This window comes from Bos indicus x Bos taurus, chromosome 11 (assembly GCF_003369695.1).
Source record: "Bos indicus x Bos taurus breed Angus x Brahman F1 hybrid chromosome 11, Bos_hybrid_MaternalHap_v2.0, whole genome shotgun sequence".
NCBI classification, from domain to species: Eukaryota; Metazoa; Chordata; class Mammalia; order Artiodactyla; family Bovidae; genus Bos; species Bos indicus x Bos taurus.
The window spans coordinates 88054188-88073476 of NC_040086.1; positions in this window are offsets into that span (position 1 = coordinate 88054188).

The window sequence follows — 19289 nt, forward strand, 5'->3', positions numbered from 1 at the left end:
TTTCTCTTTTCCTGAGTGCAGGTCATCGCCTCCCAGCACTGAAGTCCATAAAAAATAAACTTCTGCTCCCGAGTGAGTCAATGACCTTCCTACCGATTCCACACGTCCTTACTGGGAACTCCTTTGGAATCGGCTGGTGTTTCAGCGAATCCTGGATGCCGGGCTGCGGACTGCAGTCACAGTAGCTCGCCCAGCAACCAAAGAAGGCTCAGCCGTTCCGAGTCAGGACCTTGAGTCAGTGGCCCTGCAGGGGTGGTAGGTGGGCTAGATTCCCAAGAGTCATTTCTGGGAGTGTAGGTACAAGTGGGGGCTTCCCAGGTGGCACTAGGGATAAAGATCCCGTCTGCCAATGCAGAAGATGTAAGAGATGTGAGTTCGATCCCTGGGTCGGGAAGATCCTCTGGAGGAAGGCATGGCAACCCACTCCAGTATTCTTGCCTGGAGAATCCCATGGATGGAGGAGCCTGGCAGGCTATCTTCCACAGGGTCACAAAGAGACGGACACGAGTGAAGCCACTTAGCACATACGTGTGAAGGTACAAGCAGGGTGGTGCGGGGAGCCGTCTGGGGATGCCCCTGGGCAGCCCAGGGGCTCCCTCTGGACTCTCATTTCAGCTGCCGGGACTCGGGGCTGTGGTCTCCAGTGAGCCCTTTCATCCACCTGCATCTTAGTCTCCTTGGTTGTAAAAGGAGGAATTTGTGTTCACCCTATGGACTGTTTTCAGCTTTCAGCAGCAGTGCTTACATCCTGTGCTCCTGGGTTTACCTTCCTCTCTGTATCATTTTGTTTCTGGGAGAACAGGCCCCGATGACCTTGGCCCTGCCCTGTGCCTTCAGAGCTGAGAGTGAAAAAGCAGACTGTTCCTCCCTGGGTCCTGAACCTTTTATCCAGAAAGAAGGGAAAGCTGGATGTTTTTTTTCCCCCGCTTCTCTTCTTTAACAGATATTTTTAGCTTTTCTAAAAGCTTCTCACTCTGAGCCTTAAAAAGAAATAGGAATCTCTTCCAAAAATGCAAATGCCCTGGCAAGAAGCTGGAGGGGTGTTTTCAATCTTCACTGAACAATTGTTTTCTCTTCCATGGATGTTCACGGTGTAAAGGGCTGAAGGTTGGGGGTGCAGAGAGGGGGATGGAAGGTGTGTGACAACCCCAGGGACACCGGGGACAGTAGGAGCCTTTCCGGGGTTGCCCCATGGTGTGTGCACTATGGCTGGCTTTCCTCAGTCAGGAGTTTGTTCAAGTCGCTCCTGAAAGCTCTGGGCTGGATAGGAAGCTACTCTCTGTGTTTAGAAAGTTGTTGAGTCCTGACAGCCCTGAGATGTGGAGGGGGCTTCCTGGCTCCCTGCTGGGTCCCAGCGCGTTCCACTGGCTATTTGAGGTCTCTCGTCTCCCATGGTGCCCCTTCCTTCCCTGATTCCTCGTCCCGGCTTCACACCACAAAAGACCACCAGCCGAGGAGGGAGTGATGAGCTGTATTCCATCTCTTTCCCAGGATGAGGACGGCAAACGGGGTGAGGGCTGAACACTCTAACATGGTGAACACGCTACTGAGCAGCTTGCAGTCTGTGACTTCACTTACTCTTTACAATCATCTTGCAGTTATGCCTAATCCATATTTTACCATTCCCAGTTGTGACCTAGTTGAAGTGGGCTAGATCCACAGGACACACTCAGCTGTAGTTCAGCAACGCCATCATTGAATGCCAAGTTTTTGGTCATAGACAATGGGTTCAGAAAGTTTCGTGGGAAGCCGGATCAGGAGACATCTCCTCCATCTGCTGGTGTGACTAGGGTCTGCATCTGGATGGGTGGGTGGTGGAAGTGACCCTTCCAAATGGGTGACCAGACCAACATGAAGAGAGGAAGAGCTTGAAAACAGGGGTTTTATTTGACAAAAGCCCCCCTCGATCTGTTCAGGGTCTGCTAGGTGCTGGCTGTTTGGAAGGCATAGGGGGAGAAATGGAGAAAAGCGTGTCTGCAGCCCTGGGTTCCTTACTTTTAGAGGAGAAAAGAAAACTCTTGGCAAGAGTTTGTCCTCATATTCCTTGAGTCACAGAAACACATTTAGGAACCGTAAACTTAAACTTCCGTGAAGGTGAGTTCTCTGATGGCTGCTCTCATGACAGAGTGGCCATCAGGACTGTCATGGCTATCATGGAATGATAGCAATCATGAAATTCAAGCCACATTACCCTGCCACTTGGGATTATATTTCAACCATGAGGAATTTAGAGAAATCAGAGATCTCATTTTCTTTCTATGATTATCCAGATTCTGAACACTTATTAAAATTCATTTTTATTGGATTAGAGCTGCTTTACAATGTGTTAGTTTCTACTATATGGAGAATACATCAACCAAACGCATACATATGTCCCCTCCCTTCTTGGATTTCCTTTATACTCAGCTCACCGTAGACCATTAAGTAGAGCTCCTTGTGCCACCCAGTAGGTTCTCATTAGTTGTCATTTTACATGTAGTAATGTACATATGTCGGTCTCAGTCTCGTAATTCATCCCACCCCCTGCTTTCCTCCTTGGTATCCATACATGTGTTCTCTATGTCTGTGTCTCTACTTTTATTTTGAAAATAAGAACATCTTTACCATTTTTTCTAGATTCCACATATATGCATTAATATATGGGGTTTCCCTGGTGGCTCAGCTGGTAAAAAATCTGCCTGCAATGTGGGACACCTGGGTTCAATCCCTGCGTTGGGAAGATGCCCTGGAGAAGGGAATAGCTACCCACTCCAGTGTTCTGGCCTGGAGAATTCCATCGACTGTGTAGTCACATATATGCATTAATATATGGTATTTGTTTTTCTCTTTCCAACTTACTTCACTCTATGACAGGCTCTATCACTTTTAACAGTTGCATATTTTTAAACTGTGTGTTACTATCAGAAAAAGTTTTGAACAAAGGATCCTAGATATGTATAAATGTTTATTTATAAACTGGATGCTATATTGCATTAATATATAATGTTTTTTAAAATATATACCAGAATAGAAGTCTTAAACTAATGAGATACTTGTAAATCCTATAACTTTCTTCCTCAGCCTCTATGATTCTCCATGCGTATCTTTGAAGAATGTAGGTCTAGACCCTGGTCCTAGGGAGAATGTTTTCTGAAATGGCAAACGTGGGTATTATAGAGCCTCCGAAACAAAAGGCTGTCGAATGGGTGGTTTAAAGAACAGACATGTATTGGCTTATGGTCCTGGAGCCTGGAAGTCTGAGGTCAGGGTATTCTGCTTCTGAAGGATGTGAAGGAGAATCTGGTCCACGCTGCTCCCCTGACTTCTGTGGTTTGCCAGCCAAGTTTGGCGATCCTTGGCTTGCAGAAGCATCATCCCTGTCTCTGCCTTCATCTTCCCCTGGGGTTCTCCCTGCGTCTTTTCACATCGTCTTCCCTCCTTGCACCTCTGTGCCTGTCCAGATTTCCCCTCATTGTAAAGTCATAGTCATATTGCAATGGAACCTACCCTAATGACTTCATTTTAACTTGATGACTTCTGTAAAGATCGTATTTCCAAATAAGTTCATACTCTGAGGCACTAGGGGTTAGGACTCCCACATAACATTTGGGGGAACGTAATTCAAAGTCTATAACATCTGGGAAACATGTACTTTGCTTTAAGCAGTTAATTTGTGCCTGGAAAAGCTGTATGCCGATTACATATTTGCAGTCACGTGGTCGTGTAAATTATGGATGTGTTCTTAGGGACATTATTTATAAACTGGTCTCTGTGAAGCCACTCCAATATTTTTTTTTCTAGTGAGAATGAATCCTTTCTTCCTCTACCTGTCTACAGAAAGTGTTTTAAACCTTTCTTTAGCTCATATTTATTCTACCTTGTATAATGGTTGCCATGACAGATTCTCACATAAAATTGAAAGCTTATCAGGGAAGAAATGTTTTCATTGACGTTTTTGTCCATTTCCCTTTATAACAACTTCCTATCTTCCAGCTTGCCAGTCCAAAGTATCTTTTTTTTTTTTTTTTAGAGTTCTCTCAAACACGGTAGATGATCAATAAACACATCTTGAATTAAATTGACCTTTTTGTGAAATGTGGAGCCTTTCTATCAAGTTAACAGCAACTTCCTGGTCAGTTATCTTTGTGGAAGTCATTGAAATTCATCAACTGCCTTCCAGTCAAGCAGGGGTGAGAAGGTACCGTCCATCCCCCATGCCCATCATTCCATTTCCCACAGTTTTTAAAAGAGAACTGAAAGCGCTTGTTGGTACGTGTTCAGGCTCACAGAACTTCACTTAATTAAACAGAACTTGGCTAACATCTGGGGTGGAGATACATCTTCCCCACAGAAAATTGCCTTGTTCTCCAGGGATGAGTCATGCCCCTAAGTCTTGGCCCGGGAGCAGGTGTTCATGGGGGTTATGTCCTGGCCTCCAGGGACCGTAAAATGCTCTTTCTGTAAGTGGCAGAGTGTCTGGGAGATGCAGAAGCACCTGCGTTTCTTTACCAGCTTTGAAGAAGTGTCACGGAGACTTTTCATTTAAACCTTCAGAGTTCCTGCTTATCTGCTGACTTGGCTGCAAGGCTAGTGAGAGGAGGTTGTTGGTAAATGAATAATAATTCATTTTGGCTAGCCACCTTACAAATTCAGTTGGTTAAATAATGCTGGTTGCCACTGTGGAAGTCTGTGATTTTCCAGCCTCCTATGGATTAACCATTTTGCTTCACAACAGCATTCAATCAGCTCTGGCAGATGTCTGTTGCTTGTATGTTACCAAAGGTGAAACCAGTGAAAGTCAGGTTCTTTCAACCTACTTGCTACTCTTATGTCATCTGTCAGCTGGATTCACCACATAATTTTGTCACCCTCACATCATATGGTTCTCTCTGGGAACACCATCAGTCAGTGAGTCCTTCTGATCCACAGACTGGGAGCAGAGAAATCATCCCTGCCTTTTTTGCTTCTGAAATAATTTGTGCTAGAGAGTTGACCATTTTTGATAAACCAAGATAGATTTCCCATGGCATTGTAGCAGTGTGAGAAAGCTACTCAGACTTTCACTTCTTTTCCAATAAACTGTGCATATAGCATTGCTCTTCTTACCAAAAAGTGACTCTTTGATCATTGGCTGAAATACTTTTTACCTATGAATATACTTGAGACAACCAAATAAGGATCTAGCAAAGTACCCAACTTTTGTGCCAGACACATTACTATTATCTCATTTATTTATTTATTTATTTTAATTTTGTTTTATTTTTAAACTTTACATAATTGTATTAGTTTTGCCAAATATCAAAATGAATATCTAGTTATCTGACAATGAGCTTTAAATTTTTTCATAAATAAGGAAATTGAGGCACAGAGAAGTTGAGTATTTTGCTGTAGGTCACACAATTTTGAGTGGCAGACCCCAGATCAGAAGACAGGGATGACCCAATCCAGAACTCTTTTTCTTTGCTATATTCTAATGCCCACATACTTCAGCAGATTTAGCTCCTCTCTGCCCAGTTCAAGAGTTTAAGAGTTTGTCTACCACATTGGATTTTCAAAATGGGCCACGTCTGCTGTAAATAAAGATTTCCAGGCTGCCTCATGACACAAGGCTCGACTCTGTAATGTGCTACCACTTACTGGAGGAGTTGCTTCACACGATGACATGATGGGAATATTCCATTTCTCTTCAACAATGACCTTTTATTAGTTTGAGGGAGCAGCTTACATATCAGTGATTCAGGATTGCAAAGCAGAACTATCTGTTTCTGAGAAGGCTCACCACCCACCTGCATGTTCCCTTACACTAACCCTCCTCCTTCAGACTTCAAGACAGCAAGTTGCAGGGGATACAACATACGGCCCTTGTTAATTGCAAATTAATAGTGCCAGGGAGCCATGCAGATGGCACCTGAAGTCAGTTGCTGACGGCATCATGTTCTGGTTATTTTTTTCTTTCCTGTAAGGCAACCGCACCCCCAGCAAAAGCTGAGTGGTCTCAGGTTCTTGTTTTGCCCTGTGTTGCTAAAGAATGGAATTGTGTTCTTGGCTTAGCCACCTTACAAATTCAGTGGTTTTCTCACTTATTTACTCATTAATTATAGCCAGTTCCAGGCTCTGGTGGTCACAGGACACAGGTGTGACTCTGCACAAATTTTTCTGTACATTTTAGACCACATTGCTTAGCTGGTAAATACTGTGCTGTGTTCCTTTGCTGATTCTCGAGCAATCTAGAGGGAAACTCCAGTGTCGTAATAGGTCCACTGGGAACATTTGTGCTTTAGTTGGCAATTAGGTTGAACTCATCAAATAATCTTCCCTACCTGCCACCCCCCCACCCCCTAAGGCTGTTGCATGCCAACAACCAAAGTCAACAGAAAAGACCAAACCCGAAATTTGTAGGGGAGAATGATCCTTGTAGTAAACTGGATGATGTCATTCTCCTGACTTTCCTAAACTGGATGGGAAGAATAGTTTTAGCAGCTGGCTTTGACTTATGTATTTGAACAGTTGCTTAGAAAATAAAGCACCATCCGGGAGTTTGACATAACCTTGCACTTCACATTTTAGGACAGGAGCACAGACCTGGGGTAGGTGGCTGTACCTTAGACCAGCCTGAACTTCTTAAACATCTAGCCATCTCCTCAAACTTTGTGATTAATCCTTCTAGAGAAGAAGAGTGTGTGTGTGTGTGTGTGTGTGTGTGGCAGGGGGCAGGGAGGGGGTTAGACCCAGGTCTATCTGGCTATAAAATCTTAGATCTGGAGGGACAATTAAAATATCCTGTTATGGGAACCCCTTCCTTTTTAGGGAAGCAGACGTCCCTGCCTGGCACCCTGATACTTGAGCTTCATGAATATGTTCCAGCCCTGGAATGGGCACAGGTGCTCATCAAGGCCAGCTTGGTCCTCAGTTGTGGCTGGAAACAACAAAACTGACAAAGTTATGGGCAGCAGGCTGGAAATCTGAAGACCGGGAAGGCTCAGGTCTCACTTAGTGGTGCCTCCTGAACCATCCATGCCCACCTCTCTTGTTTTTCAGTCTCTTGTTTTTAAGTATGACTCTTCAAAACCCTGTCGACTACAACACTCCAGGCTCCTCTCTCCTTCGCTCTCTCCCGGATTTGGCTCAAATTCATATACATCGACTAGATGATGCTATCTGTCTCATCCTCTGTCACTTCCTTCTTTTGCCTTTTATCTTTCCCAGCATCAGGGTCTTTTCCAGTGAGTCAGTTCTTCGCATCAAGTGGCCAAAGTATTGGAGCTTCAGCATCAGTCCTTCCAATGAATATTCAGGACTAATTTCCTTTAGAATTGACTGGTTGGATCTCCTTGCAGTCCAAGGGACTCTCAACAGTCTTCTCTGACACCACAGTTCAAAAGCATCAGTTCTTCAGTGCTCAGCCTTATGGTCCAGCTCATACATCCATACATGATTATTGGAAAACCACATCTTTGACTGTATGGACCTTTGTTGGCAAAGTGATGTCTCTGCTTTTTAATATGCTCTCTAGGTTTGTCATAGCTTTCTTTCTAAAGAGCAAGCACTTTTAATTTCATGGCTGCAATCATCGTCCACAGTAATTTTGGAACCCAAGAAAATAAAGTCTATCATTGCTTGCACTGAAAGAGATGAAAGAAGAGAGTGAAAATGCTGGCCTGAGAATATGAAAAAAAATAAGATCATGGCATCTGGTCGCATCACTTCATGGCAAACAGAAGAGGAAAAAGTGGAAGCCCACTGCTGAGGATGTTAAAAATAGAACCAGTCATGGTGCCTCATGGTGGCTCATGGCTTGTTGTGCTGCTGTAATTAAAAGTTCGGCCCAAACTCTGAACAGCAGAAGAAGCATCAGTTCAAGTTCTGGGCTTCCCTCCAGCCAGGCGCTTCCCAAATGCCCTTTGCTCACGTCGTCTCTTCCAGGGCCCCTTTCCAGTGTGGCTGTCATTTTGTGAGTGGGTGTATCCTCTCCACCCCTCCACTCTCTGCAGGAGCTGATTACAGTGACAGGAACCAGCCCTGGGCTCAGGTCCACGGGAGACACTTGTGGGCAGGAAGCCTTTGGCCCACTCTGCCTCCTTCCATCTACATAACCACCCACTTGAGCCATGAATAGACACAGAGCTCACCTCACTGAGCAGCACTGTGCCCAGAGGGAGAAAGGGAAGCCCAGGGAGATGGTGTGGTCCATGTGGGGCGAAGGTGGATGCTTGAAGGTGGATGAAGCGACACAGGCTCCGGCTTGTCTTCTTGTTCGAATGACTTGCTCTTGGTGTCATGTTACTCTTGTAGGATGCTGATCAGAAAGACCTCATGGGATTAAGACACATGGAAAAGAGAAGATGATAAAGATGGGGCAGAGGGAGAAGTGGACCTGGGTGGGAGCCCGGGGAAGGTTCAACGGACACCCTGGAGGGTGGTGGAGCTGGGCTAGCCCTTCAGAAAAGTCTAGAATTGCAGCCACCAGCAGGATCTGGTGTTGATTAGAGGTTGGATCCAGGCTGCCCTGGGAAGGAGCCTTGGGTGAGGCATGTTTGGCCAGTACCATGCACACTAAATGTGGAGCTCAGTCTGCGAGCCTCCTCACTCTGGGGCTGAACTGCCTACCATGTATCTTACCAATAAATGAAATTCAATTAGCATTAAGTGGATATTTACTATGTGTGAGAACTCTGTGCTGAAGGGCATTATTTAAAAATAAGTGGGAAATACAGTCCCCACATCCCATAATTTACAGACCTGCTTGTGTGTGTGTGTGTGAGTGATTGGTGGTCAGGGAGGTGGAGGAATCTTTCACAGAAAGACATGGTTGACACAAATGCAATGAGGAGATGGAAACAGTCCTATGGAGTTTTCATAAAGTTGAGATGGATCACTTCTAGCTGAGGGGAGCAGGCCGTACTGGCTCTGGAGTTGGTCTCGCAGGGTGGGTGGGACTTAGATGAGAAAGGGAAGCTCAGGGACATTCCAAATGGAAGGCAGCCATGGTACACACAAAGGCACCAGTACTAGAGGATATGGAACACACTCGAGAGTGTGTGCTGTGCCCGCGTGTTGGGAGAAAGGATGCCCAATGGCTTGTACAGGGATGCTAAGTTGCTTCAGTCATGTCCGACTCTTTGTGACCCTATGGACTGTAGCCCACCAGGCTCCTCTATCCATAGGATTCTCCAGGCAAGAATACTTAAGACGGTTGCCATTTCCTCCTCCAGGGGAATCTTCCCAACTCAGGGATCTAACCCATGTCTCTTATGCCTCCTGCATAAGAGAACCCACCTGTGGGTGGGTTCTTTACCACTAGTGCCACCTGGGAAGCCCAGCCAAAGGCTTAGTTTGGCCAAATAACAAGATAGGAAAGTCATAGAATAGTGGCAGGCAGTTCATCTTCTTCCTCCCACCCATCTCCCTCCCTCACTGGCCCCCAATGCTAAACTGAAATGTCCTCAAAGACTGTCTTATTGGTCCTGCACCAGACTCAAGGGGACAACCATCTGCTGATTCCACTCAACCAGTGGGCTTTAACTCCTTTCTCCAAGTCACAGAAAAAGTAGACGGACCTGAAATATCTGTCCTATTGCTTCCCTACTGCTCTTAGATGCTCTTCCTGACCCCACTCTCCTCCAGCGGAGCATATAACAATTTTTTAGAGGAGCCAAATAACTCCAGAAAGAATGAAGGGATGGAGCCAAAGCAAAACCAATACCCAGCTGTGGATGTGACTGGTGATAGAAGCAAGGTCCGATGCTGTAAAGAGCAATATTGTATAGGAACCTGGAATGTCAGATCCATGAATCAAGGCAAATTGGAAGTGGTCAAACAAGAGATGGCAAGAGTGAATGTTGACATTCTAGGAATCAGCGAACTAAAATGGACTGGAATGGGTGAATTTAACTCAGATGACCATTATATTTACTACTGCGGGCAGGAATCCCTTAGAAGAAATGGAGTGGCCATCATGGTCAACAAAAGAGTCCCAAATGCAGTACTTGGATGCAATCTCAAAAACGACAGAATGATCTCTGTTCGTTTCCAAGGCAAACCATTCAGTATCACAGTAATCCAAGTCTATGCCCCAACCAGTAATGCTGAAGAAGCTGAAGTTGAACGGTTCTATGAAGACCTACAAGACCTTTTAGAACTAACACCCAAAAAAGATGTCTTTTCCTTATAGGGGACTGGAATGCAAAGGTAGGAAGTCAAGAAACACCTGCAGTAAGAGGCAAATTTGGCCTTGGAATACGGAATGAAGCAGGGCAAAGACTAATAGACTTTTGCCAAGAAAATGCACTGGTCATAACAAACACCCTCTTCCAACAACACAAGAGAAGACTCTGTACATGGACATCACCAGATGGTCAACACCAAAATCAGCTTGATTATATTCTTTGCAGCCAAAGATGGAGAAGCTCTATACAGTCAGCAAAAACAAGACCAGGAGCTGACTGTGGCTCAGACCATCAACTCCTTATTGCCAAATTCAGACTTAAATTGAAGAAAGTAGGGAAAACCACTAGACCATTCAGGTATGACCTAAATCAAATCCCTTATGATTATACAGTGGAAGTGAGAAATAGATTTAAGGGCCTAGATCTGATAGATAGAGTGCCTGATGAACTATGGAATGAGATTTGTGACATTGTACAGGAGACAGGGATCAAGACCATTCCCAAAGAAAAGAAATGCAAAAAAGCAAAATGGCTGTCTGGGGAGGCCTTACAAATAGCTGTAAAAAGAAGAAAAGCGAAAAGCAAAGGAGAAAAGGAAAGATATAAACATCTGAATGCAGAGTTCCAAAGAATAGCAAGAAGAGATAAGAAAGCTTTCTTCAGCGATCAATGCAAAGAAATAGAGGAAAACAACAGAATGGGAAAGACTAGGGATCTCTTCAAGAAAATCAGAGATACCAAAGGAACATTTCGGAGTTCATCAAGGCTGTATATTGTCACCCTGTTTATTTAACTTATATGCAGAGTTCATCATGAGAAACGCTGGACTGGAAGAAACACAAGCTGGAACCAAGATTGCTGGGAGAAATATCAATAATCTCAGATATGCAGATGACACCACCCTTATGGCAGAAAGTGAAGAGGAACTCAAAAGCCTCTTGATGAAAGTGAAAGTGGAGAGTGAAAAAGTTGGCTTAAAGCTCAACATTCAGAAAACGAAGATCATGGCATCCGGTCCCACCACTTCATGGGAAATAGATGGGGAAACAGTGGAAACGGTGTCAGACTGCTCCAAAATCACTGCAGATGGTGACTGCAGCCATGAAATTAAAAGATGCTTACTCCTTGGAAGGAAAGTTATGACCAACCTAGACAGCATATTCAAAAGCAGAGACATTACTTTGCCAACAAAGGTCCGTCTAGTCAAGGCTATGGTTTTTCCAGTGGTCATGTATGGATGTGAGAGTTGGACTGTGAAGAAGGCTGAGCGCCGAAGAATTGATGCTTTTGAAGTGTGGTGTTGGAGAAGACTCTTGAGAGTCCCTTGGACTGCAAGGAGATCCAACCAGTCCATTCTGAAGGAGATCAGCCCTGGGATTTCTATGGAAGGAATGATGCTAAAGCTGAAAGTCCAGTCCTTTGGCCACCTCATGCGAAGAGTTGACTCACTGGAAAAGACTCTGATGCTGGGAGGGGTTGGGGGCAGGAGGAGAAGGGGATGGCAGAGGATGAGATGGCTGGATGGCATCACTGACTCAATGGACGTGAGTCTGAGTGAACTCCGGGAGTTGGTGATGGCCAGGGAGGCCTGGCGTGCTGCGATTCATGGGGTCGCAAAGAGTTGGACACGACTAAGAGACCGATCTGATCTGCTGAACCCTACAGCTATTTGTAAAATGAATCTGAAATAAAGCTCCAGCTTCACATTCTGGGAGAAGACCGTATTCTCAGTTTCTTCCAGCCTTTTCAAGGAGAGATCGCCATGGGAGCCTGAGACCTTGGCATGGGGCTGTGTGATCTGGACACCCACCCTCTAGGGGCTGGTTTCCTGGGCCATCACAGGTTGCCATTTCCTCTCTGGGGGAATCTTCCTGGCCCAGGTGTGTCTCCTGCATCGGCAGGCAGATTCTTCACCACTAGCACCACCTGGGGGGCATGGAATTAGTGTCAAATGGTAGCTCAGACTTTAAAGCGTCTGTCTACGATGCGGGAGACCTGGGTTCGATCCCTGGGTTGGGAAGATCCCTTGGAGAGGGAAATGGCAATCCACTCCAGTACTATTGCCTGGAAAATCCCATGGACAAAGGAACCTAGTAGGCTACAGTCCATGGGGTCGCAGAGAGTTGGACATGATTGAGTGACTTCACGTTTGCATTCACCACACAAGAAACCTTTAGGAAGGATATAAATAAAGACGTCCTACACACTCTTTCCATCACCATGCCTGTCAGAGAGATATTGATATTTAACCATTGAATGAGTGGGTTTAGAGTTGGGGGAGTGGAGTTTGGACACAAATGATCAGGGAAGCTCTTTGGAGGAGAAAGGAGCCTGGAGAGTTAGTGTCTCCATTTCAAACCATGAACAAATAAATGTTTGCATGCCTGGCAGGGCAGGTAAAAGAATGGTGACAGACATTTGGGAAGTGCTTTCAAATATATGAAACTATTTTTATTGTTATCACATTTGGACCCTTTCAACAGTCCTTTGGGAGTGTTGTGTGTGCGTGTGCATGCTCAGCCATTCAGTTGTGTCTGACCCTTTGTGACCTCATGGACTTAGCCTGCCAGGATCCTCTGTCCATGGAATTTTCTAGGCAAGAATACTGGAGTGGGTTGCCATTTTTCCCTCCAGGGAATTAAACCACTTATACCTCTGAATAAACCTGGACAGCAGACACTAATACAAATCCTATCTTGGATCTAAAACAGAGGAAAAGAAATGACCATGGGGAGCCTAAGGTCAGTTGCATAATTAGCATCGGCAGCTGGGTTGGATTTGTCTTCCAGGCAATTTGCCATGGGTGGGGTGCCCCCTACCCCAGTTTTCTTGGAGAGGGCGTCCCATGGCAGGGAAGGGAGATACAACTCCTTCCTGTTTCTGATGCCTCATTAGATTCTAGAGGAAGAGACTGTGGCAGGACTGAAAATTCTAGAAACTTCTGTCTTCCCTGTTAGCTCTGCCTGGCTGCTTGAGGGCAGTTTAGTCTTCGCCCTCCTTTCTTGGGGCTCCCTGGAGTAGCGCTCATCATATAGTTCTTTTCTGGCTGCACAGGGAGGTGCAGACCAGACCTAGGAAGCCCTGCATCCCTGGAGGGAAGCCTCAGAGTGGGCTGTTCGGAGCTGAGAGCAGCGCTTATACCTGGCCTTCAAACACTCCCCGAGAGGCATTCCTCTGCCCTCAGTGCCCTGAAATCCCTTTAGAGAGGCAAGTCCTGAATATAATACAAGTCCACTCCAGAATGTCCCAGAATTTCCCCCAATCCAATAGAGAATAATTATACTGGTATGGCTACAATTCAGCTACTGATAAGGCTGACCCCTATGCTGGTCAGGTAGTCTTTTTCTCCAGCAGCTATAGAAAATTCAAACAGTCCTTAGAGCACTGTCTGCATGGACTGCTTTAAGCCTGACAAATGGAATGATAAAATCCTTAGTCTGCATAAAGTTCCATTTTGTCCTTTTCTGCCTTTCAACAATCAAATTAAACTTGAAAGGGCTTTTCCTCACTCCGGGGAGGAAAAGTGCCATTGGAAAAAAAAAAAAAAAGAATCATCTCACTGGCAAATTAACAGATAAGAGTCAACCCTGCTGACACAATGCCAAGCTGAGGTAAAAATTCAATCTCTTTATCACAGAAAAGTCATTTTTACTAAATCGGGGAAATAAGAGTAGGTCAGGATACAGGAACAGTTTCTCCCTCTCGACGTTTGAGATATAAAACTAAAATGGAATTGGCACTTATGTGTGAATCACAACCCTATTCTCCTTCAGATGACACCACATTTATTAAATTCTTCTATGAGAAATTATAAAGTTGCCCAAGGAATAAAAGTGATGCTCATGATAACAGAGCAGAACTGTGGGCTATTTCTAAACAGCATACTCAGCGTGATAATTGTTGCCTAGATAAAGCCCTATCTCTTCAGGGCCTCTGGGTTTAACAGCAAACTTGGCAAATTAATACGGTCATTATACAGCCAAAAGCTGCATCACTTACCCACTCATTATTGTTCAAATCGAAATTCATACTTTTCCGGGTCTCCCCAGGGTTAAGAACTAGATAGGGAAGTTTATCATTCTGCAAAATAACCTCTCCTGGTTCTCTCTCCACCGTGCTAAGAGAAACAGCCAATCACATTTTTATATTAATTTTCATATTAATGGATCCTGTGCTGATGGACTAGGAGAGGTGACTTCTTTTCTGGTTCCATCCAACACCCATTTCTCCAACTCTGCCATCTGCGTGGGGAGGAAGAGTGGGATACATGATTTCTTGTTGTTGTTGAGTCACTATGTCGTGTCCCACTCTTTGCAACCCCATGGACTGCAGCAAGCCAAGCTTCGCTGTCCTTCACTATCTCCCCTAGTTTGCTCAAACTCATGACCATCCAACCATCTCATTCTCTGCCACCCCCTTCTCCTTTTGCCTTCATTCTTTCTCAGCATCAAGGTCTTTTCCAATGAGTTGGCTCTTTGCATCAGGTGGCCAAAGTATTGGAGCTTCAGTTCCAGAATCAGTCCTTCCAATGAATATTCAGGGTTGATTTCCTTTAGAATGGACTCGTTTGATCTCCTTGCAGTCCAAGGGACTCTCAAGAGTCTTCTCTCCAGCACCATCATTTGAAAGCGTCAATTCTTCAGCGATCAGCCTTCTTTGTGGTCCAGTTCTCACATCCATACATGACTGCTAGGAAAACCATAGCTTTCACTATATGGAATTTTGTTGGCAAAGTGATGTTTCTGCTTTTTAATACGCTTCATCTAGTGGCTCAGCAGTAAAGAATCTGCCTGCAATGCAGGGGACGTGAGCTCAATTCCTGGGTGGAGATCTTCTCCCTAGGTGGCTATCTTCTCCATGGAGAAGGAAATGGCAACCTACTCCAGTATTTTTGCCTGGGTAATCCCAAGGACAGAGAAGCCTGGTAGGTTATATATAGTCCTAGGTGTCACAAAAGTCTTTTGTGTCATGTGGACGTGACACAGATGCTAAACAATCAGATATACCAGGTTTGTCAGAGCAGGTGCATGTCTAAAGGGAGCTGACCAAGCCCTCCAGACAACCTGAGTTTGGAGGCTCTGTAGAGAGATGGAGCTTGGGAAACTATAAAAGATGCTATAAAAAATTCCAGTTTTTTACAGATGAGGACATTTTCAATTAAGCATCACTCCCCAGATCATATAACCAGTTTACTCTTATTCTAACATTTAGTTTTTAATTATTTTGATTAAATATTTCATCTGAACAAATGATGTTGCCAACTTGAAGTCAAAATCTGAAAGCTTTTTTATTTATTTAGAATTAGGAGAAGGACTAGGAGAAAGACTTCTTGATTTCCAAATATTGATAGATTCTACTCTGTCTGATGGAGAAGGCAATGGCACCCCACTCCAGTACTCTTGCCTGGAAAATCCCATGAATGGAGGAGCCTGGTGGGCTATAGTCCATGGGGTCTCGAAGAGTCGGACACGACTGAGCGACTTCACTTTCACTTTTCACTTTCATGCATTGAAGAAGGAAATGGCAACCCACTCCAGTGTTCTTGCCTGGAGAATCCCAGGGACGGGGGAGCCTGGTGGGCTGCCATCTATGAGGTCGCACAGAGTCGGACACGACTGAAGCGACTTAGCAGCAGCACTCTGTCTGAATCCCTCAGCATACCCCTTTCTCTCTCTCTTTTTGTAATTTCTTGTTCTTGCTAGAATTTGCTCTCTGTTTGGACCTGATACCTGCAGGAAGTTTAGAGAAACATGACTATGAAAGAACAGAGTTGGATCACAAGCAACACTTGATTTAGAAGGAGCATCTTCTCCTCCAGAATTTTTAAGCAGCCCGAGAAACAATATGATCATTTCACTCCTACCACCCAGTGAGAGGCAGCCTCAGAAGGTTCCAGAGAAGGTGCTGCTGGCTAAATATATAGGGACCCTAGCTGGTGTGTGTTTTGGGGACAGAATCTTCACACCTTTCTGAAGCCAACACGTAGTTTTCTTAGCTGTGAACACATGATGCTCAGACGCTTCATTTGATCAGGACTCCTTGTTCTGGGACACCGCCTACATTTCAGCATATGATTTACAGAATTGAATCATCCATGTGCTCCCAGACCTCTCAACATTGCCTTGGTTTCAGAATCCATGTTTCTGATTTCGTCAGTCCATGATTTTCTCCATCGCTTTTATAGCAAACCTTTTTGAATCAAGCACTTCTCACAAGTTCACTTTCTAGAAAGGCAATGAGTATGAAAACCCTTTCCATGAAATGTATTCCAGGGAATGATATGTTGTTGGGAACTGTAGGCTTGCCACCCCATGGGGACAAGTTAGAAAGACTTACATCAGTCTACTCTGAATCAATTTCAAATGTCTCTAAATGGCAACAAATTCTTTTCAAGATGAAACAGGAATCAATTCAACAGCCCAAGTTGGCACCAACATGCCGAGGCTCCATGTGATAATTCTCTGTAAATGAAAGTATTTATAACTTTTCTGAGCTTACTGCCCCCAGTTACAAAAAATGAAATTCCACTTGGGTTTCTCAGCTCTGTGGTCTCTCCTTTTCAGTGTAGAATGGCTGTTGGGCTGTGTGGGGATAATCACTTTGCTGAGGAGTTTATACTGATGCATGCTTCTCCTGCCCACATCAACTCCGGGGCACTGGAGCACAGCCAGACATATTTTTCCACTATGTGCTTTGTTATGAAGAAGTCTCCTTTCCAGAGATCTGCTCTGATGGGTGCTATTATTTTTATTTACATGTGGAATGAGAATCAACTCAAATGAAGGTCCAGCAAGATGCATATGGGATTGGTAAAAATGGAGATCTGGACTAAATTCGTTTTAAAATTGAATTGAATGTTTTCTTTATGGACTGGCCTGGAATGCACTTGATTGAATCACTCATTTTCTAAAAGTGTTTGTTCTTATTTTAGTGGAGATGGCGGCAGGGGCGCCACATGGGATCAGAGGATGGGGCATTTTGTGGCATTTTGTGCACTTGGAAGGGGCATACAAAAATTGGCAAGAATGGACACAGAATTTTTTCTTTGGTGTTGCCAGTGCTGCTGAATCAGATCAGACAAACTGGCATTGTCTTTGCTTTCTCTCCCTTGTTGATAAAAGGGAAGAGGGGCAAGGCAGAAAGTTTTATGCAAATAGATCCATTAGTGAAAACATTTCACTAGCTTCATTAGCCTGGACTCAGTTCAGGGGTCAACAATTCAATCATTAAATGGGCATAAGATAATAATTAGAGTTCATAGGGTTGTTGTAAGGGCTTCCCAGGTGGCTCAGCAATAAAGAATCTGCCTGCCAATACAGTAGACACATCTTGATGTTCACCTGAGATTTTATAAATCGGAATAAAGCTAAGGTAGGAAAAATGTTCATATCCATGAGGCATTAATTAATGGATGATGAATTTTCTTATGATAGTCTTTTTTATTTTTCTGAATTTAAGAGTGACAACTGGCTCCTTTTGGTTTGTCATCATGACTGATTATCTCCCCAAATTTAACATGGTGGTATGTTTCTTTTCCTGTGAAGATGCCTAGAGTTAAGAGTTGGAATTACAAGAAAAGAGAAGAGATAAGAAGGCTATTCCCAGGGCAGCCTTGGTTGAAATCGACCCATATAGGCCATCTTCTCCACTGAGTGGTAAGTAAGCAATGCCCCTTCATGTCTGTAGATGGTCCTGATTAAAAAGACAGAAAATTAAAATTCTTGGAATCATTTGTATGCCTCCTCCTAGCCTATCACAAATAGCAGACTCATTGGAAAAGACCCTGATGCTGGGAAAGATTGAAGGCAGGAGGAAAAGAGGGTGACAGAGGATAAGACGGTTGCATGGCATCACCGATTCAATGGACATGAACTTAGGCAAGATAGTGGGGAACAGGGAGACCTGGTGTGCCTCAGTCCATGGGGTTGCAAAGAGTCTACACAACTTGGTGACTGAACCGAACAGCAAAAGCCCATCGCTAAAGGAGAGAGACTTAGTAGAAACCGAGCTTGGGGTACAGAGTGGTGCTCATGAGTGTTTGCTGAACAGACATCTTTTAATCTAATCAGTTTTGTTTCTAGAGATTCATTTCAGAAGACATAGCATGACTTTCAAGATAAATACAAATCCTTGTCATAATAAGCTTGGAAACTGTTGCTTCTTTCTCCTCATTGGCCTCCTTTATTTAAAAATAGGTGCCTTGAAGTTTTGGACTCTCCGACTAAGAAGGCAAGTGAACCAGATTCTATTTCTGCCTCTGCTGCCCTTGAACTGCAGCAGGCAGTTCACTTGACCTTCTTCCCTTCCCTTCCCTTAAGGAAGATGCCTGCTGAGTACAGACCCCACGGGGGCGTTGGGAGGGTTTCAAGAGTGAATACAACCATCTTGGGTTATAATATGATGCTGCCAACTACTTTAGGGCCTGGGATGAAAGATACTGCATGAAAGAGCATTGTTATTACATTTTGTTAAAAATATGGATCAAAGGCTGGCTATACAGTAAGTGCTAAATGTTAATTATTGTTATAATATCATAACAAAGCAGATGCCAGAATGCTAGGTCCCATGAGAAAACCTATTATAATAAGCCAGTGTGAAATGTACATATTACAAAGATATTTGGCAAGGAGGCAGATTTGGTTTTCAAATCTCAATGAACAGTTAAGCAGAATAAAAAAAAATAACTTTTAATGCTATGAAAAATATTAGTGTCTTGACAACCCTTTAACATAAAAATAAGAAGCTGCCTTTTCCCCATAGAAAAGAGGGAGTATTATTGCTTTATTTCTCCCCGAGCAGAAGATATATTTGTAACATCTTTGAATATAGAAAAAAAAGCAATATTCTTCTTTACAATGACCCCTAAAATAACTCTCTTTATGACAAAGATGAATTGGGAGAAAATTTTCTAAGTTTATAATAAAGCGATGAGTAAATCTATTTTTTTTTTTTAGCTGCAAATGAGTTTATGTTCACATATTGCTGGTTTCTCTTTCCTCCTCCAAATGCATGTTCTCTTTGGTGACATTAGCGGATGGACTTCTTCAAGCATTCGTAAATGTCACTGGCTTCTCTTAGCTCAAGCTTTGTACATATTTTCAGATCTTAAAAGCAGAGTGAAAAGCATTAGTTGCTTAGTTGAAT